Source organism: Ambystoma mexicanum, chromosome 2p (genome assembly GCF_040938575.1).
Source record: "Ambystoma mexicanum isolate Mex_15411 chromosome 2p, UKY_AmexF1_1, whole genome shotgun sequence".
In the NCBI taxonomy this organism is placed as follows: domain Eukaryota; kingdom Metazoa; phylum Chordata; class Amphibia; order Caudata; family Ambystomatidae; genus Ambystoma; species Ambystoma mexicanum.
This window is the reverse complement of record NC_090923.1, coordinates 1,034,319,429-1,034,341,965: the sequence shown is the minus strand read 5'-3', so window position 1 is coordinate 1,034,341,965 and position 22,537 is coordinate 1,034,319,429. Positions and strand designations below refer to the sequence as shown.

Here is a 22,537-nt window from a genome sequence, read left to right as displayed (position 1 = left end):
TGTACGGAACGGGTTCGTGGAGCACCTGGTTAATTGGAAAACCAGAGGCATGTTATGTGCTAATAACAGACCCTTGAAACATGGGAAGTTAATCCAAAACATTGATGATCTGGTCACATCAAATGGGATGACCATCTACTGGAAAAAGATCAAGGGTCATTCCAAAGTAGATGGACCAGACAAAACTGGAAATGAATTAGCTGATCAGCTGGCCAAAACCGGGGCCATCCAAGGGGATCTAATCGAAATAGAGTCCCTGCTGGGGAAATCCAGGTCACTGCTATCACTAGGTCCCAGACAAATGCTCACAATGATCTTTCAACTGCCCAATGGAGCAAGGAGACCCCTGATGCTGATTTGATAACAGCTCAGAAGGGGGATACAATTATTGGAAGGTTTTACCAACACCTTGAGGACCCTGAGAACTTTCCCCTGACGGATACCGATTACATTGGGAAAGAGGACCTAAGAGTGTTGATGAAATGTCCAAAAATGTTCCAAATCCAAGACGGTTTGTTGGTAAGGAAATCCCAAGCTGGCCATGATCAGTGGGTGGTTCCTCACTCATTCCGAAGCCTGATGTTAAGTCACGCCCATGATGCGGCCACCGCCGGTCATAGGGGGTTTCACACAACACTGGAAATCATATGAGAGGTTGCATACTGGCCACACATGGGCCAGGACCTCAACCAATATTTGAAGGGTTGTCTTGTGTGTGCACAATTTCAGCCAACATCCCTCACACACCGGGCACCTCTCCAAAAGAGGGGAATGACACTCCCATGGTCATCTTTGCAAATTGACTTTGTAGGCCCCATGATTCGCTCTGCTATGGGGAATAAGTACATGTTAACGGTGACATGCTTGTTTACCAAGTGGGTGGAATGTCTCCCAGCCCCAAATTGCAAGGCAGAAACTGCAGCTGCCCTGATGATTAACCACATCTTTTCCCATTTTGGTCTACCTCATAGGATTGAGTCAGGCAGAGGTAGCCACTTCACCAGTGAAGTAATGACAAAGATGTGGGAGATACTGGGGGTTAAAAGAAGCTACACATTGCTTATAGGCCAGCTTCTTCTGGAGCAGTAGAACGTTACAACCGGACAATTGTGAGCATCTTAAAAAAGTTTGTGGCAGATTCTGGGCCAAGTTGGGATATCCGATTACCTCTGGTCCTAATGGCCATCAGATGTACCCCTTCATCTGCAACCAAAATGTCACCATTTGCGTTGATGACCGGGAGCAAGATGGTGCTTCCCAAGCATTTGCTCTACAGGACCCAAGAGCAGACACTGATAAATGCCTCCACAACTCATGAGTATGTGGAGAATTTAAGGAAACACCTTCAACATGCTTTTGCCTATGCTCAGCGGAATCTAGAAAGATCAGCCGAGAGTATGAAGACCCACTATGACCTGAAAACTTCCAGGAAGGAATATCAGGTGGGGGACTGGGTCTATTTATACAACTTGCAAAGAAACCAGGCAAGACAGCGCACATTTTTGCCTACATGGAAGGGACCCTTTGAGATTATAGACAAGATCTCATCTGTTGCCTACAAGATCCGCATCCCCAAAGGCGGTTTGGCAGAGGGGGAAGACAAGTGGGTCCACATAAACCAGTTGAAGTGTTGCCATCCCAGGCACACTTTGCAGCAACTGGAGGAGTCCTCTGCAATCCCAGAGGGTACCGCTCCAGAGTAATTCAATTCCAACCCTAAAATATCCTACATATAGCCTATCAAATTCTGTGTTTCTCAAGTTTATGTGTTCCTGTCTCTTAATTTAAAAAAATGTGCATGTTCATATCTGTTGAGTTCTAAAATATATATGCCACCCCACTATATCAATGGTGGGGGAGAAATGTCCGTGAATAGGTATTGCCGCTCTTCCTTTGTCGTCCTAGGAGAAAGAAAACCTGGAGACTGGCCAAGGAGGACGATCCGGAGACCGGGATCAAAGATCTGAGGGGCCCGGGGTACCGCCCAATATTCCCATCAGGACCGGCGGGGAGAACCGATCGATTAGTACCGGATGGAGGAAAAGATGCTGAACTGTGCCATTTGCAGAATTGGAAGAAGATTATGCGGACATACCAGTGCGTGGGTCAAAACCTTCTGTGCACCCGACTCCCCATCGACTCAAATTCAAAGTGCAGTCGCGTGGGGGTCCTTGTTGGGGGTCCTGACCCATGTTTGAGCTATCATGCTGCAACATTTGGTGCTGTGGGCTTAGAAAATCCAAGATGGCCAAAAAGCCCACATGTGCACCAGAAGCCAGGAGAACCACGCAGTTTGTGCACACACCAAAATAGTTGCCTAACTTGCCACCCACCAGTGCGAGCATGATGGGCCAGGGTGCCATGAGTGGAATGGGTGCCAAAGGAAAAACAGCAGCGCCTGTTAGCAAAAAAAAAAAAACGCTTTAAAATTACCTTTGGTTTCTCTGAATGCCAGCTCAAAATGCCTATTTTCAAACATTGCAACACATCCAAAAATCTCACTGAACACCAGCAGACATGTGGCAGAATGAAGTTTTGTGTGCCTACAAAATCTGGGAAGATGAAGAGCCCAAAATAATGTTGATAACAAGACTGGCTGAGTGCTAAACTGAACTGAAAGACACTAAAATCGAAATGTTTAGAATAAATGAGTGACCTACTTTTGAGTGTCACATAGTTTGTCACTGTTGAAATGTCATAGTTTTGAACTTAGAATCAGCATTCTAGCTGCATGTGTAAACATTGTAAGTTTGATTTAAACTGGGAACCCAAAGTGACATTTAGCTAAAAACTGGCTTAAAGAGATTCCAATTCTGCCTGACATCTACCCACACAGGAGTTGAAATTTGATCAGCAGGTTCCCAGGCCTGGCTGCATTCTGTTGCCTCTGCCAAAAGGAGGTCACACACTCTCTGATTGAATTACCTGGGGACTGCAGGAAACTAAACAAAGGGCCCAAGCAGATGGTTTATTGGGGGGGTCGTAAATGGCTTTCTTTTGAACAAAGCCCTTCCTTGACTCAGGCAGATGGTTTATTGGGGGGGTTGTAAAGTGGCTTCCTCTTGGCAGAAACGGGGAGGGGCAGCCCCCTCTGAGGACAGGCTGAGCTTAAAGAAAGTGGATAGACTGGTTTCTCCACCATGTGACCTGGGAAGACACACCCCTGTTGGCCAGAATATGATTTTAAGAAAGATGCATAACTCCTGGTGCGGACTTGTCAAAATTATCTAAATGATACCATTTGCCCACATTTTAAGAGGTTTTAGGACCCGGTGGTATGATCTGGGGGTTTACGAGCGGAAAAGAGGCTGTTACTCTAAATGTATGCATGTTAAAAATCTGACACTTCCTTATATGAATGCCCACATGCATTGCACACAATTGTATAAATTTGGAGAAAAATCCGATATGGGGAAAGCTACTAAAAAGCGCAAAAAGTTGCCATGTCTTTACCCAAGCTCCTAGAAACGCGAAAGGGTCGTAACAGTGCATCCCATCAGTAATGCATGATGTGTGTATGCAATGACAAACAACTGTGTATCTGTGGAATATGTATTTGGGTCAAATATAGATTTGTGTGCAATTTGACAGGGGAGTGTCCTTTCTGCAGGCCATAAAACAGCATCACCATGACTCACATTTCCTTTCCCCTATCAAGGAAGAGAGAAAAGCTTGACCAATGATCAGTTGAGAGAGGGGCTGGCTTAGTGATGCTGCGCACACACCCACTTTCAAAAGACATAAAAAGAGCCACTGGAAGCTAGAGAGGACATTCAAATCCAGTTGCTGCGGAGCGTTTTGCCGGACCACACAACATCCAGAAGATACCAGTTACAGACTGACTCAGCTACATACTCCAGAACCTAGAACATATACTTTAGAACCTAAATCAGAGGCCTAAAACCACAAGCTGAGTTCTCTGCAGCAGGCCTCAAATCATTGCAAGCTACTCACAGCCGAGCGAGCTGCTTGAATCCCTTGCCAAGAACTTTTGCCAGGACCAGTGCAGAGATCCAGGAGCCGTGCAGAGACCGCTGTATCCGGACAGACCAGACCAGTGCCAGACCAGACCGTGCAGAACCACAGACCCAGAGACCAGATCGCTGTGAAGTGCCGCTAGCCTGATTGATCAGATCTGTGACGAGGTCCAGTCCTTCCAAAATATATTGTGAGTACTTAGGTCAGATTGTGACAGAAATAAGCTCTTAGTTTAAAATAATCTAATCCAAACTATTTTAATCTAACCAGAACTGCCTCCTAGAAGTTGTCACTTGTCATTTTGTAAAGCTGCACCACTGTCACTTGTCAATTCTGCAGCTGCATATCTGTCATTTGTCAATTTGGGTTACTTTAAATCCGACAAACGACCCTTATAAAATCGTTCATATCTCTGGAACCGTTCGTCCTAGGAACTTGGTTTAACTTTCCCCTGAAAGCTTAGGATCTCAGCTTTCCAACAAACCCAAAAACGACTTATACATTTACCGCAAATTTTACCGCGATTTGCGATTTGGTTAAAAATCCAGCCACGTGTAACCATCAGCAGTCATTTCTTTCCTTGCTAAAAATTTGTTTGCCTCTTAATCACCATCTCTGAATCATTGCTAAAGTGAGCCTGAACTCACCCTAAGTATCTCTCACTCACCCTGAACCTCCTAAAGGCAATTAAAACCATTTTCGGCATATTTTTCACTTCTTTGCCACCTCATTCAAAGCACTTTGGCCGGTGTGTTAAAACTCATACCTGATTTCTCTAAGTTGCTGGGGGGGGAATTGAACTGAATTATATTTGATTGAATTTCTTAGAACTGTGGGCTCTCCTCTTCATCTCCTTACATTGCATAAAGGGGGGGGGGTGAATTGTCAAAGGAAAGTGATTGCTTGTTTTGTTGAAGTCATATCAAGTTATTTCTGTACTGCATTTATTCCACCTTGCATTTCCTTGAACCGTATAAAGCATTCTCTACCCCTTTATTCTTCTGTTCCTATTCACAAGTGTGCTACCTCATCCTCTATACTACTCCTGAGTAACCAAATCTGTTTACTAGTAGAACATTATTCATTGTTGATTACTGCTCATATTCTTAAGTGTGATATTAAATATTAATTTATTATTATTATTATTTTTTATTATTAATGTGTTATAGCTTATTATAAGCTTTTCACATGACATAAAAAATTACATTTAAAAGAAAAAAAAAACAATTGATCATTTAAAATAAATACTAGCATATTAAATGAATGAAGAAAATAGTAGTATAAGAGGCAAAATAAGCAGAAGAGGAAAAGAGGATTTAAAATAAGAAACGAGTAACATTCAGAATTCAAAGTTAAGAGGATATATAAATGTGTCCATGATCCACCAGTGAATGAGTATTAATTATTTTACATATTCAAGACTTCAAGTCCAGAGAGCAATTGCTGATGGGAAATTTATAAACTGTTTTTTCCTGATAAAAACATTCCCGTAATAGAAAAATAAAAAAGAAGGAGAACATCCATGAATTGGCAGTTCGCTATATGTTTATGCCCAATGATTTCTCAACAGTCATCCAAACATTGTACATAGCAATGTATAATTTCATTCCTTTTCCCCTTGCGTTAACGGCTCTTTGCCAGAATTCATTGCTGCCAATGTGTTCCAAGTTATGGACAAAATCTGTGTAAAATGTTATGTAGACCTTTATCATAGCGACACATCTAGTAAGAACATGTTTGCCCGTTTCAGATTCCATTCTGTCCTTACACAATCTGCAGAAACGTTCCGGTAAGGGGAGATTGTTCTTAATCCCACTTATGGCCAGTACAGGCAACTGGTCGATCCTTAACAAAAGAATGAATCGTCGTAGCCGTGGCGAAGGGCATAGATTCAGATATGGCAATGGTTTCTTAAGAGTGTAATTCATGAATTGCACAAATTTATAGCGCTTTAGATTTTCCAAGTGCGCAAAATTGCTGATCCAATCGTGTAATTCAGATTTCTTGGCTAGCGCTCTCAGCACAGGAGGGGAGACCACTTGTTGTTTTTGGGTCCAGCCAATCTCTTCAAGATATTTAACGATGTTCTTTTTCATAAAAGAATATGAAGATGCTTTGTTGATTTCGCAATGAATCGCTACTAACAATAAATTGGCTGTATCAGGTGTTGCTTTTAGATATAATTCGGCTCTTTTCCTGAGTACAAGAGACTTCCGGGAAATAAGGCCGAGCTCTAATCTAAGAATGGCCATTGGGATGCAGCCCGGGAGACCGAGTATTTCTTTCCAAAATTTTCCTTCAAGGGTTTGAAGCCAGCCAAGGTCTATCAATTGCAATGCCTCCAGGCCATAGATTATCATTGGTGTTAAGACCTGAAGGTATAGTTGGCGTGCTTCCCAGATGGTATAGCCACAATAAGATGTAGAAAAACGATAAATAAGTGCTGTTACTTGGGCAGCTCTAGTGATTCTGATTTGTTTGCAAATGGTATAGTGCCCCTTGGGCTTAACCTCGACACCCAGATATCTATAATATGGGGTATATTTGATTGTCGTTCCATATATGTTTAGACCGATTCTTGCTGTCTTCTTGGAACTGAACATTACCATCTGTGTTTTGTTTAAATTGATAGCCAGCCCATTCGATTGAGTATAGGACCATAGTGCCTCAGCTGATCTACGAATGCCGCTAATGGTGTGGTCCAAGATGACTAAATCGTCAGCATATGCTAGCACTACACAGTGGGTGGATCCAATCTTAGGGGGGCAGTTATTTTCCAATAATAGTACTTTAGGTATATCGTGAACAAACAGGTTATACAGTATTGGTGCCGTAACACATCCTTGTTTCACGCCACAGTTTTGGTTGATCTTATTAGTCATATTCCCTTTAGCGTCCAGCTTCAGGGAAACTGTGGTATTGTAGTGCAATAACTTGAGGTAATGTAGTATTTCTTTAGGACATCCCAATTTTTCAAGTTTGGCCCATAGTAGTTCCCTGGGGACTAGATCAAAGGCGGACTTGAAATCTATGAACAAGGCGTATAAAGGTGGATTGCCTGATGTTCTGGCCTTGTTACAAAGAATATCCATTACTACCAGGTTATGTGTAGTAGAATATCCACTTCTAAATCCACATTGGAAACAGTCAAGAATCTTTTCTCTGTCTGCCCATGTTTGGAGTTCCTGTAGAAGATATGCTGCAAATAACTTGCCCGTGCAGTCCAGCATAGAAAGTAGACGATAATTACCAGGATCTGTGCGGTCGCCTCTCTTATATACAGGAATCAAGATTGCTGTCTGCCAGGATTCGGGGATTTGGCCTTCCTTCAGAATCTTTTCAAAGAGGATCTTGAGTACCTCTGCCCAGTACTCCGGGTTGCTCTTTAATACGGCATTTGCTAAGCCATTGGGTCCCGGAGCTCTTGAGGATTTAAGCTTTTTTATCCTATTTATCAGAGATTCGACTGACACTTTAAATGGGATCGAAGGTAGATCCTGGTGCATCCTCTCCTGTGGCTTTGCCTGGTCCGTGCCGTTCCGCGTTTTCAGGAATTCTTCCCATTGGCTAATGCCGATTGAATTGGTTAAGGGGATACTGGTGTCACCACGAGCCGTGCTCAGTAATCCCCATATGGTTCGGGAGTTCCCCGTACATAATGTTTGAACTGTTGTTTGCCATTTGAGCAATTTTATTGCATAGCGTTTCTGCTTTAGCCATGTTCTATAGGCATTTTTCAGCTCCTTGCTTAGAGACAGATAGTTATACGATGTAATGGAAGCTTTACGTAATTTCCTCAGGTCAGCTCTTAAGGTTCGTTTGGCATCTCTAATTTCGATATCGAATATATTAGTGGTCTTAGCCTCAGGGGCCCGCATATTTGTTTTAGTCGCTGCATAGGTGTTTGAGAATTCTGCGATCCATTCTTCAATCTCCTTGCTGGTCATGACTAAGAGTTCTGTGTGACACAGGTTGGGATAATTGATTGTATGTTCTGTGGCTCGTTTAATGTTGTTGTCAGACCACCGTATCTTGGAGAGAGCATGATTCGTCTTCAACTCACCAATAGGTTTATGAAATGTAATTTGAGTAATATAATTGAAAGAGAGTGTAAGAGTCGCGTGGTCGCTCCAATCATTGTCCTTGATCTTCATATCTGTGACCCAGGTGGTCATGGTGGGACTTACGTACATGTAGTCCAATGTACTACCAGATATAAAGTTTCCCCATGTTGGTTTTCCCGGATAGTCACTAATGGTTCTACCGTTTAATAATTCAAAGTTCCATGACTTAAAGAAGTTAAACCACAGCTGTCCCTCCGTGTTTACACTTCCATGTTTCAATTTACCTATTTTCTTCAGCAAGGGGTTGTTACTGATGCTCGGCTCACCAATTAAGTGGCAATTAAAGTCACCAACAAAGATTACCATATTTTTCTTCGGCTCCGTCAGCCAGTTGATCAACAAATCGTGGCAAGCTTCCTGGATAATCTCGCTCTGAGAAGATTCAGGTGGGTTATATATATTAACCAGGAGAACATGTTCCGTTTTATCTTTGCCAGGGAGCTCCAGTTCCACTGCTAATACAAATTCATCCATTTTCGTGTGAATGCGGATAGATCTTAGCGGATGCAAGATGCCAATTAATAGGCCTCCATATGGTCTTCCCCTTAGTCCCTTTTTTGCTAGTTCCTGGTGTATAGTGCACCCATTTAGCAGGGCTCGGGAGGTAAGCCACGTCTCTTGTAAGCATATGCAGGTATGGCCTATTAATAAGGGGATTGAGCCATCAGGCGATAGTAGATGGCTGAATCCCCGGCAATTCCAAGAAATAATGGTTTGATCTCATTGATTTGATGTTGTTCCTGGTAGGGACTCTATTAGCCATTTGAGAACCTTCTGTATGTCTACCAACTGTACAGAGTCATCTTTAGGTGGCTGTGCTATGGTCCTTTCTTCCATAATTGGACTTGGCATCTGGGTCGGCCACTGTGGGTCAGTGATGTTAGGATCAGCATCTATTTCCAGATCAACTTCCCTCAAGTTGGTTTTGAAATTACGCAGCAGTTCTGCAGTGGCTAAGAATTTACAATGGAGGGCCGATGTGCTTGAGTTCGTCACTTCCAATGGTTCGACAAATACAAAGTCCTCAGATCGTAGCACTCTCAGCTGCAGAATGGTATGCAATCTGGTCATCAATGCTGATCTGGTAATCCAATCGTGGTTACTAGATTGATAAAGATTTTTAATCAGGCAGATTCTTCCGCCTCTAGGTACCATAAGATTGCCCTTGTCCTCAACTGGTGATGCTGTTATTAATTGAGGCTCGTTGGTCGGGGGTATTGAGATAGCTGATATATTGTTTGTGTTATTCTGGGATACATTTGTATCCTGTTCTTTTTCGCATAGAGATGATTCTGGTTCTAGTGCCACTGTTAATTTAGAGGTATTGCATTTGTCATTAATAAGCCAGCTAGTGAGCTTCCCTTCTTTTACTGCAATACGTGTACGTGCCCGTGCCGCTCTCCGTTTAACTTTCCTCTGTCCTTTTTTAGGAGTGCTACCTACCTTAATTTATTATAAGAGTGTGATAGATATACCGTTATATTTCTCAAATAAACCTTTTAAACTTGCAAAACAGAACTACTTCTTGGCTCAGTGGGGTCAGGGGGATTCTAAGAGAGGGGTGTTATATAGGGGTAGTCGTCCAGAACTCATGAACTGGACATAAAGATATATCAATAAGGGTTTCCATTCAGTATTCCAGACTAGGCATTGACTTAGCTGTAGTGTTGAATTGAATCTTCTTACAGGCGCTTGTGTTCATTCTTTAGTGGACGAGATCATTGCAGTGATATCCCTAAAGTGTAGGTCGCAAGCAACCCTAAAAGGTTGCTTGCCAGTTGCTCTGGGCCATGGTGTGAAGCCCAGGAAGATGGAGGCGCTGTAGGGATGAGACCACAATGGCAATGCAAACTTAAGGCTGCAGATCAGGCATGCCTCAGCATTTGCATGGAACAGGAGGCAATTGAGGAGAACCTAAGGCCCAGAAACCAGGCCATCCTGGCCACCCACGTGAAGACCTCACTAATCAGCCCATGCCTATTGTGAAAGCTGCCCTCTGCATCACTCCATAGTTGCAGTGCCACTTGTAGCTGCAGCACACTAGGGGGGTTCACTGCTGCCTGGAACAGGTACACAATCAGTACAGCAACCGCTTCGGCCAACTGAGCACCCACCTCCTGACCTCTGGTAGGGTGTAATAGGGCTGGTTGCAGAAGCTTAGCAGGTGCATGATGGGAAGATTCTTTGTGCAGCAGGCAGAGCATTAATGTGCAAAATAATTAAACCAAATGCCCATGTTTGTGTCCTGGTGACAATTCCCATATTACCCTGCTGTGCACAGCTTCTAAGTACATAATGAACAAAGAAGTGGCAGGGATGGCCAATGTACCTTTCTTAAACATTTTGTATCTGCCAATTTGCGTACACGTGGGGTTTTTGTGTTTGGCTGTTGTGTCTTATTTTTGTCAGAAATTGTATTTGTCTGGTATGTTGCATGTTTGGCATCTGGATAATGGGCAAAGAAGGCAAATTCATCCCACATTGTGCATGATTAAATAATGTGCATACCTTCTGATTCAAATCCAATGAAGTTACTGTTAATAACGTATAATTAACCTAATATCGCAAAATCCAAATTTGGATACATCTTTTTGAATAACCTGAAAAAATACTGAGATGGTAGAATCCATGAGCTCTCAAATGCTTATCTAATTCTCCAGCAGATGGTGTTCCCAGAATAAATGAAGAAGCAAAAGAACGCAGTGCTGGGCATTGCCTTCACATAGAAATTAGCATATTGACAATCATGGCCATTGGCATAATAATAATAATTATATAATAACTAGCTTTACCCAGAGTATCACACACTGGTCTAGCGCTCTCTGCCTCTCTCTGTGTCTCTTTCTCTGTGTATGTGGTTGCCAGGTGCGCGCTTGCTATGGCCACCCCAGCCGTTACTGACAGCTGTGTAACAAGAGGATAAAGACGGAGATTTTAGGGAGAGAGTGGAGTTCTATTTGAAAAAGCAGATATAAAAAATGTATTGGAAATAACATTGTAAACTGGCTCGTTTTTACCAACGTTCATTTCTAATGATCATTTCCAATAAGTAACTAAGTCATGATATCAATGTTACACTTGTCTTATTGAGTCTGGGTCAGTATTATTGTCAAAACCTAGAATAACCACTTACATTAGTTTATGATAGGTTACCGTTCCAAGATGGACAGTACTGTCACTACTATTATACTCTTTCGCAACACCCGTATGAGAAAGGGGAAAGGAACAAATAACACCAGTGTGGGTTCCGGCCTGATTTGTATAAAATCATAGAACTTATGCCAGGATCGAAGAAGATATGATTGCTTGTGCCAGGATTAAAGGAGATATGATTGCTTATGCTGCCTGCTCCCATGAACTTCCCAGGTATGGGGTTAAGGTTGGACTGACCAACTATGCTGCCTCTAATCGCACAAGTCTGCTGCTGCCACGGAGGACTCTCCATACGTTTAGCCTGGACAAAGTCCACGAAGGCCAAATAGACGTTCCTGGGGATGAATACAACGTGGAGAGAATTGATGGACAACCTGGTGCGTTTACTTGCTACTTGGATGCTGGTATCCCAAGAACCACTACTGGAAACCAAGTTTTTGGTGCTCTTACAGGAGCAGTGGATGGAGGATTACCTATTTCGCAGAGCACAAAGCGGTTCCCCGGTTACGACTGTGAAAGTAGAGAATTGAATGCCGAAGTCCACCGCAAGCACATCCTAGGCCAAAATGTTGCGACTACATCCCTTACCTGATGGAAGAAGACGAGGATGCATATCAAAAACAATCTTCACAGTACATCAAGAAGAAGGTGGCACCTGATGGAAGACATTTACAGAAAAGCCCATGCGGCTAGATGGGAGGATCCCGTCCATGAGAAGAAACGAGCCAAGGAAGTTAACAAGAAGAGGTGGAATCAGAAAAAGGACCGCGTGGCTCAGGAGAAAGCTTGCTTCCTCCGAGCACAGCCGCAAGCTGCAGATAGCTAAAATGACACCTTACTTTTTCCACACAGATAACATGCTGAAAATAAATATATAATGCATTACAAAAGAGTGTACTTTAGTGCAAGATACGTGAAAACTGCATATTTCAGAAGTAAATACCATTTGAAATGCTGAACATTGAATTTTGTGAGTACATTTGACCAGCCAATACGTCTTTCGACCTATGGGTCGTCTTCAGGGCACATACAATCTTCCATATGCACTAAAAAGTGCCTTCAGAGCAACAATCTGTCAGCAAAGGCAGTTGCAGGAGCTCACAAGAAGGATTCTTTCAGACTGCAAGAAGTACATATAAAGTGATGCTGTGTTCTTTATCAAATCAATTGAGATTCGGAATTGCTACTCGATAAAAAGGGCATCATGGAAGCGGCTCTGTCGGAGCTCTGGGCCTCAATGGACAGTGCACAGCATTCTGTAGGTGCTTCCTAGAGCCGCTTCCACCATGCTCATGTCCTGTAGCAATTCCGAATCTCAATTGATTTTATAAAGAAAACAGCATAACCTTTATAAGTACTTCCTGCAGTCTGAATCCTTCTGTCTGAATCCTTCGGCTAGTTCGATAGGAAAAAAAAAAGACTCATTTAATATAGATATTCAAACTTTCTTAACAGAATGCATGACAACGAACTGGAAGTTTGTGTGAAAGGATCTCAGATACACTGCTTTACCAAAGCGTGTGATCCTTGGCACATAATGTAATCTCACCGGGCACTGCCCGCAAACAACATAGTGTGCCTAAAAGGGACCTGTGTCCAAGGATGGCTGTCGAAAGCACTGCCCTGAAAGTGTTCCAAAAACAATCCCTTTAAACAGGGTTAGTTTGCTATATAATACATGATAAAAACATGACTTTTTATCAGTAGAATAGTGTCAATTGTTTTATTCATTTTGAAGTTTTTTAGTATCCACAGCAAACAAGTGAGAGAGTCAGCAACAATTCTACATCATGGTGCGGTGATTACATTCATAGATGATCAGTGCGCATGCGTAAAGTCGTATTCAGGAGTGGATTATACCTACGAGAGTGCAGCGAACATGTGACAGGGTCCAAGCCACGGTTTCATTTGGGGGTACATCCTGGGGGGGGGTTACCTTCCCGTAACCTTGATGTGGGCCCCATATGTTGGAAGGTTGCCCATTGGTCGGTAATGGACACACATATGCAACTTCCATATCATAACGTTAAACAATATCCACACTTGTTTGCAATTCTCAGATTCCTTGAAGTTTCTGTTTGTAAATTAGAATGATTAAACATTGAAAACGCCTACTTAATGTATCATATTGACAATGTGCGTTGTAACTCGGTCTCAAAGCCTAGTGGATGTGGCAGGGGAATTTATGGGCTATAGCCCCGGGTCTTTTAGTTGTAGCCCCGGATAAAATCTCAGAGCCTACATCCAAAAGGCTAGCTAGCCCCGAGTCCCGACAGTCCCGACATTAGCATAGCCCCAGATCTTTTCCAGACCTAGAAACACCCCTGTGTAAGGCCCATTTACAACTCACACTGTCAGCATGCCAAGGATATCCAGAATGGCATTCTGGCTAATAAAAAACTATTTTTTGACACAAATGGTGGGATGCACTAGTGCACCTCCTTCCCTTGCCCCAAACAAAGTCGTGTCCTATTCAGAAAGGTCATATGAATGTGCGCTTCACAGATGAGTTCATTGAGCTACCCCGCTCCCATCTGCACAGATTGTTGCAAAGCAGCGCATGCAAGGGGGTGTTTCTGCACATTTTAAAGAGCATCCTGAATTCAAAAACCAGGAAACATGTTAATATATTGCATTGTGCCAGTTTTGCGCAGGTGGAGGCCTGTGTGCAATGCATAGGAAGCTCACTTCTGACCCTTTTATGCATTTGTGAAGAGCAATACCAGTTCTTAAGTGCAGCAGAGTCCAGCGCAGTCGGCTAATTTTGCCTCACAATATTGGCTCAAAAGGATCAGCTCTGACCCTTCTTAATTTATAGACAAGTAGGCGCGAACACCGCGAAGACCGCCTCGCTCTGCTCACAACCGCAGACCATATGATGGAATGAACACAGACTGAATACCAGTGGAGGATTTAATTTGGGGAGCACTGCACTCCAAGATGACCCCCAAAGTAACAGCAAGCATTGTCAAAGTCGACCGTTTTGGCTGTTGTGTAGGCATGGGATGGACATTTTCTAGGCACTGCTATAAGTACTACCTGGCTGTAAAATGGCAACAGCTGGCACACAGTGTTAGCCCCTGAGCATATTATTATGGCAATGTCTGACAGTGACAATGTCCTAATGTTTATATACAAGCCAAAACTGGTGGTTGTGCCAATGCTTTTTTCACAGAAATTCACTGGAAGGAACAGAGGCAAGGGCACATTTATTCATTTTGTCATTTACAGAGCACACCAAACCCAGGGGCCTCAAGGCGCTGTTTACAAAAAGTGCAGTTAGCTTTTATACATAGTAAAGTTGCAGAAGTTATGACAAACTGTTTAAAGGCTTAGGAACATTGGTAGTACATTGCTTCAGAGAAAGTGCAGAGTGGAGGTTATACATCTTGTGAAAAGAGCTAGGTTTTGAGGCCTTTGAGGATAGACCAGAAGGAGGTTTCGGATCTAAGATGAGGACGCAGGGCATTCCAGTATTTTGCTGCCACCACAGGTAAAGTGCGGCCCCCTGCTTTATGCAATTTGAATCTAGGGGTGCAAATTAGAAGGGAGTGGGAGGTTCTATATTCATTCATCGCCTGTTTGTTTTTCGTGGCACTTTTTGCTGAAAATGTTTTGCAGCACAAGATCATCAAATTGTATGTTTCATTGGGGGCGTCAACCCTCCAATCCACCCCCATCGTTTATTCTCTATACAGCCCCCCACCCTACTCCTTATGTGACCCCTCCATGCCGCAAAAAAGAAACGTGCAATGAAAGAATGTCGTACCGAGTTGGAGGCCTTGGTTAGCCTGTTCAACTAGCATTTCTTAAATCTATTAGATGGATATCTAGGGTCAGTGTATGCCAAATATTTGTGCATTAGCGTGAGAGTTTTGAAATGGATTTGATCACGAATTCGGAGCCAATGGACGCGTCTCCTAGTTGGGGAAATTTGGTCTTCTTTGGGGATATTCAAAGCCGCTCTGGGCATTATTTTGTATGATCTGTAGTTTTTCTATATTGCCTGTGGTGGTTCCTGCAAAAAGGGCATTACAATAGTCTAATCTGGAGACAATGAGGGCTCTTGCTAATGTAATGCAACTGTCTGTGGAGAGGAAGGGTCTGCCAGCATTAATAAGTTTAGTTGTGTAGGCCGAAGATTTAGTGTAAGGGAAGGATCCAGGCATACCCCAAGGGTTTTAACTTCTTTAGAGACTAGGATAGAGTTGCCATCTATGGTAAATGTGGTGTAGGCTCTGTTTGTTTGGAAGATTTTGTGATCCCATGAGTAGCAGCTCGGTCTTCTTATCGTTAAGGTAAAGCGAGGGCAGGGCTATCCAGGCCTGAATGTTTTGGTAAATTGTGCTCAGTGAGCTGTAAACAGTTTTCTATTTGGCTGTGATGGGAAGGAGGATTTGGGTATCGTTCACATAATTAGTGTAGGAGATTATGTAGTGTAGGTGAAATGCAGGAGGCTTGGGGGACACCGCAGGAGACTAGGGTATGGGAGACAAACGCTAATGGTGAGAAGACTCATATAGTTCTATTGAACAGGAAGGATTGAATCCAAGTTATTGCCTTGGTCGAGAAGTGGGCTGCTGGGGAAAGGTGATGGCAGAGGATTTTGTGATCCATCAAGACGAAGGCAGCAGAGAGGTCAAGCAGGAGGAGGAGGGCTAGTTTGCCATTGTCTTTAACTTCATCCATTAGTATTTTTAGGACTAGGAATGCAGATTCCGTTCCATGTGCTGGACAGATGCCAGAGTGGTGAAATCCGAGAAGATTGTAGGTTTCAAGGTACTTTTGGATCTGTAAGTACGCTGCTCTTTCCAGAATGTTAAGAAGGAAAGGTACAGTTGTGATGGGCTGATAGTGCAGGTGCTAAGGTTGAGTATCGGCTTCTTGAGAAAACAGAGGACACATGCGTCTTTGTGGTTGGTAGGCACCGTGCCCTTGGTAAATGAGGGGTTGATAAATGAGGCGATGAAAGGGGCTAGTTCTCCAGCCCAGTCTTTGATGACGGATGCCAGGCAGATATCGCCTTGACATCTGGAAGGTTTTAGACTTTTGATGATTTTAATAACTTCTAGGTCGGATACTAGGGAGAATTTGAATGGTGGGTAAAATAGGGTGGAGGAGCAAGAGGGTGAACAGGAAGTGTTCAACTGCTCATAGATTTCTTTGTGCCTAATTTTTTGTTTGGAGTGAGGAGATTTTATCAAGTATTGCATTCTGGATATTTTCATACTAGGTGCTCTCTTTAAATCAGCTGGAAGGAGGGGCCACTGGTGACTCCAGTTCGCGCAATATTGCAAATAGCTCTCGGGTGCCTGACTGCGCTTTATCAATCATCTCGTTGTAGGAAGCATTTTTCGCTTGGAGTATGGCCTGTTAATAGGTTTTAGATAGGGTGGTGAGTTTAGGGTTGAACCTGGTGGTCACCTGAGCTGGAGGATTGGGTTTATGCTGGCTCAAAGCACTGGCGTAACAGGGGCCCTTCACCCCCTGCGGCCAGGGGGACCCCACAAACACATGTCATAGGAGGGGGGCCCCCTTGGACTAAAACAAAATACATATTTGTTTTTTTTTAGTCACTCTGCCTTCATAAAGAAATTATTTCTGTTACGACTACAAAAATAAACTATTTCTTTTTGAAGTCTGAGGGCTCCACCCACCCCATGACATGGAAGTCTCTATGCTGAAGGCCTCCATGTCATGGGGTAGGGGACCTCTAAAAAAGAAATAGTTTCCTTTTGATGTCACTCTGCCTTCATAAAGAAATTATTTCCATTATGGTTGGGCCCTTATTAGAAATAATTTCTTTATGAAGTCGGAGTGACTTCAAAAAGAAACCATTTCTTTTTTAAGTAATAGGGCCCACTCAACCCCATGACATGCACGTGTGTGAGTTTGTGGTGAAAGGGTGCACAATTAAATGTATGGGTGGCTGGGTGTGCGTGTCAAGTGTATGGTAAAAGGGTGCACACTTAAATGTATGGATGGTTGCCTGGGTGTGTCTGTATGGTGATCGGGCGCACCCTTAAATGTATAGGTGGCTGCTCAGTTTACTCTAGAATCTGCTGTCTCTTTACCAGGAGGGGCTACGTGTTACGGTGAAAGTGTGTGTCTGCTTGCAAAACCAACTTTACAAACTCAGCCAACACTCACCTTTCTATACATGTTATGTGTGTGGTTATTGGCAATCCATTTCATTCTGGTGCCAAGCAACGCCACTGCCTCTTGGACTTCCAGACAGCATGTACAGCAGTGGTGCCAAGCAACGCCACTGCCACTTGGACTTCCACACAGCATGTACAACAGTCATGCCAAGCAACACCACTACCTCTTGGATTTCCACACAGCATGTACTGCAGTGAAACCAAGCAACGCCACGTCCTCTTGTACTTCCACACAGCATGCACAGCAGTGGTGCCAAGCAACAACACTGCCTCTTGTACTTCCGCACAGCATGTTCAGCAGTGCTGCCAAGCAATGCCTCTGCCTCTTGTGCTTCCACACAGCATGTACAGCAGTGCTGTCAAACAACGCCACTTCCTCTTGTACTTCCGCACAGTATGTACAGCAGTGCTGCCAAACAACAACACTGCCTCTTGTACTTCCGCACAGCATGTTCAGCAGTGCTGCCAAGCAATGCCTCTGCCTCTTGTGCTTCCACACAGCATGTACAGCAGTGCTGCCAAGCAATGCCTCTGCATCTTGGACTTCCACACAGCATGCACATCAGCGCTGCCAAGCAACGCCACTGCCACTTGGTTGGTTTTCCAGGAAAGTTGGGCCACAGTAGTCTCAAACAAGACGCCCAATTAGAGTAACAACATCGCAACGCTTGGGTTAGAATCCGACTTGGTCATGGGGGGTGAGTTCTAGGCTTACAGCTGGAAATGGCCTAAGGCATCGCCCAACCTTTCACCACATTCTGAGAAACGCATCCTCTGTATTCCACCAACTACCCCACTACCCCAAATAATTGTTTTATCCTACCCTACTCATCAAACTGTATCTCCCTCACAGACCCGCTTTCCCAACCTTCAATCCCTTCCAACCCATAGGCACACTCTTCCATCCCGCTGCCACACTCTGCCATCTCATTAATTCACTCTTCTGATCCACTGCCACACTCTTTCATCCGCTCCTTCCTGCAATCCTGAAAACTGAATCAGTTTCTTTCCTACCCATTTCATAAACCCACACCTGACTGCACCCCACTCCTCCAACCTACACCTTCCACCCTACCCAACTAGTACCCCCCTTTCCAAGTCACTACGCAAACCTGTGTGCCAACTTTCCACCCTGATCGACCAACCTTAATCCATTTTCTTCCACACTGCTCCCCAAATTGTATCCTCATCCTTCCCATTCTGTCCCCTAACCTGCATCTGCACACTTCGTTGGACCGTATTCCATAATCCTCCATCACCCAAACCCTGCATGCCCTCTTTCCACTCACTCCCTTAATCTGCGTCCACTTCCTTCAAATGCACTACCCTATAACTGTATTCCATTATCCCAACGACCTTTAAACCCACCTCTTGCCTCCTTCTGCCATCTGCACTCCCCCAACAGCACTCTTGCTTCCTCAAAGCTACACCCTCTGGCTACACCCACACTCTAAATCCCCTCTCCCTTCCATCAGCTACTGCATTCAATAAACCGAGTTCTGCTCTCTTTCAACCCCTCACCCAATATCTGAGTCTTAGGCCCCATGTATCACCGTGCACCCCCTCTTTCTATTCACCCCACCACCCCATGTCCGAACATGTACTCCTTCCTTCCAACTTTCTCCCTCATAAGCGGGTCAGCTTTTGTTTTCTACTGTGTTGCCAATGGGGGCATTAGTGTCCAGGGTGCCATGTGTTGAAGTGTAATCAAACACAGCCACCCCTACTACACTGGTGGGACTGGAGCCCTCCCCCGCCCACCCCAACATGCCGCCATTACCCTCCATGCCATCTGTCTCCCTGAGAACAGTTTCTGTGTATCACCCTATGAGCCCCACCGAAAACTCAAGTAATCTGGGACCCCCAGGGACAAAGACGTATTCTCTTTGTGGGCGTCCTTTGTGCGCCGTGTGCCAGGCAGTGGTTTGCCAGTTGGGAGGACACTTGGCCCTGCTCGTCTGCCTCCTAGGAGTCGTGTGGTCTAAAGCCTGCGGCCCGGGCTCCCTGCAGACAGACTTCTGGAATGGTGCGCCCCGTCACTGCTGGATGCTTCCTGCAGTCGGCATGGCAACGCTCGCCTCTCCACGGCATTGCAGCAGAGCGGGTGGGAGACCAACCTCAGCCGAGCCCCCCACACACCCTTCAGCTAGAGGGAGGGCATTGACGTGTGTGCAGCAAGACAGGTTCCTGCGGCATTGGCAGAGAATCCGTACCAGAGCGTGTGGCCATTGCTTGCACCGGGATACAAGTGAAACAAGCGGCTGGCGGTGGCTGGGAGGGCCTTAGGTGGGGAAATTGAAACGCCAGATACTTATAAAATGGGGATGGGGAGAGGTGTGCTGCCTAGTCAAGACCACACTGCCGTGACGCTCGGAGACGAGTACTTCAGGGTGGATTTGGTGCAGTATAAACACCTTGAGGCTAATGTAGCCCGAAATCGTCATTTGACAACAGTGAGCCATTACGTTTACACTGTCACATAAATGGCTGTCCGCCACCAAAATGTTGGTCGTTTGCACTGTGGGGCACACTGCCTTTTGCCCTTCAAATATGCACTCCGCAGTGAAATGTGAGTAAACACTCTCTGGCATGCTTATGTGCGTGAAAAGGGCAAATATGCGCGCCTTTCTGCTCGAAAACCCCCATACCTCAAACAGGGATTTTCGGGCAGAAAGGCGCGCAAATCTGCGTTTTTCACGCAAATAATTCCATGAATCAGGCGGACAGTGTTTACTTTTGTCTGTGTGCGCCGCTTGCTATGCAGGAAGCATTTATAACTGAAATGAAACTCTCCACGACATGCTTGCATGTCAGCAAGGGTCTAATTTCAAATGGGAAACACAGCTTATGATGCGTGCATGGGGAGGGTTTCATTTTAATTGTACACGTTCCCTGCCATGATCGCATGGCAGGGAGAGTGTACAATGGATTCCTATTGGGTCTGTCTGATTTATGCTGGTGCATAAGCAGGCCGACCGAAGATGGGTCGCGAGCATCTGCGATGGCTTGAAAATCGAGGTGGCGCAGATACCGGAGAATTTGTATGACGGAGAGGAAGAAGGTGGTGGAAAAGCACATTGCATTCCGGCCCTTCAACATCTGTGCCGGCATGAAAATCTGACACATATGCGGGTTGCGTTCCACCCCTCCTCTCTGCCATACAAATGCTTGAAAGCAGATGAGAACGTTAATGGAAGGCGTAAAAGCCTAAAGCCTTTCGTTCACGGTACAAGCATCGGAGGACAGCTCAGGGCCACATGCTAGCCTTGGAAGCAAGACAACACGGAGCAACAGAGGTTCCATCCCCGGGTTCGCGCTTAGAAACCTCTGGGTATTAAGCACGCTATAAATAACCTATCATATCATATCATACCCCGCAAGTACATGAGCTCCTTTGCGTAATATAGCAAGCACACTGACCAAAAGATGCACACCAGCACGCATGAGCGCTCAGAAACACACTGCATTAGGGGGATTTCAACACAGATACTCAGAGAGAGCAGGAAGTAGACAGCGGTTGGCTGTTGGCAATACACACCTTTCATATCGTGTTATTTTCACCCTCCCAATAAGAGGAATCTTGAGTGTATCATCCTACGGCCTGTTTCTGAGCTGTGGTGGGGAGTCGGGGGCGGGGGGCTAACCTTTCAAATGTTGGTAGAGAGGGTAGCTCCAGCGATCGTGGGCGAAAGTAAGGGAACAAACTTACTTGGTTATTGTGCCACTGCCTCCAGTTTCTAGCACTACCATTCTGAGGTGGGTGGAAGGATTGGAGGGGAGCTGTCTTGCTTTCCAGTTGCACAAGCTTATAAAATCACGTGTGCACCAGTGTCACCTCAAGCATTTATAAAAAGCCTGTCGGTTTTCTTGATTACTACAGTGTAATTGAGCGTTCAGTAAATTAGAAAAATGGTGTTGCCATCCAATGTTAGTAACTCCTCACACCTGCCTGTCAACTCACACGCTTCTGACAGGTCACACCCGCAGTAGAGTCAGTTCCCTCACCCGCCAGTCCCCTTGCCGGCCAATAGGTGTCAATGGAGAGCACACCCAAAATCTTCTAATTTCTTGTGCTTTTTAAAGGTGCAAAAGAAGGGATTTGTAAAGGAGAATGCTGTTGCAATGTTGGCCCTAAATTAACAATGGTCACTAAGCTCGTTGTCAGGCTGTAAATCAGGCACATGAAAAAACCTGCCCGGCTACCACATTCGTAGTTTTAGAGAATATGGTGCTTTCAAGAAATATGTTTCTCCTCCATTGAACAGCACTTTTCTATTTTTGCATGCACCTCAGAATCGGCCCTCGAAAGGTAGTCACTATGCCCTCCACTATGGCTGTGCATGCGCAGGTTTTGTATGCAGTACAATGCTCTGATTATTCCCTTTTGTAATGTTGGGACTCCTACAGCAAACGCCGTAGAAGAAGAGGCCTGCAGATGGTGCTGGCTGTAGATGAGCAGTTCTTGACTTAAAGATGGCTGGTCAGCATGAGGCAGGCAATACCATTTGTGGAAGGCAAGTTGGCCACAGGAGTCTTTACACGAGAAAGCGAGGGAGTACAGGAGCCAAAGAGGGCTGGTGCTGGAGCAGCAAGTGGTTCATGGGGGTTGAAGATCTTTTTTTGGTTGGGGGACTCGAATCTTCCACTGCTGGAAGGAGAGGCACCATTTATTAATAGCCTTGAAAAGTGCAACCTGATGTAGCATCGGGGCGTTCAGGAATTGTAGTCCGTGGGCGGGGGGTGGGACTTGGGGAGCGGGGTGGCAAGTTACGTGGGGTAAGGGTGTTCAGTTGTACGAGGACATTGAATAAAGAAGGTGTGTGTTACACTGAGTGTGCGTCTTCCTTTATGAGATGTAGTGCGGGCCTAGGAGTCACAGGCAGTCCATGTTACATTGTCGACAATCGGCTAGCCTACGATACTGCTGGCTGTGGCGATCCATGCCGGGTCACTGCGCTTGATACCCCTGAAGCCTGATTATGCACTGTGATGTGTCGGTGACTGCCTACAGCCTGCGGGTGGCAGGCGCACCTATAATACATCCTCCGGGGGAAGCGGACTGGAAGCCCCAGTGCCGCGGCGGTGACTGCGATGCAACAGAGGCACTCTTTTGCAGTTTAT

The 22,537-nt window shown here is 44.9% G+C and overlaps 1 pseudogene; it reads left to right on the top strand.

The window, feature by feature from the left end:
- Positions 1–11,400: 11,400 nt before the first annotated feature.
- LOC138567833 (large ribosomal subunit protein uL18 pseudogene) lies at positions 11,401–12,081 on the top strand (annotated as a pseudogene).
- The last annotated feature ends 10,456 nt before the right edge of the window (positions 12,082–22,537 follow it).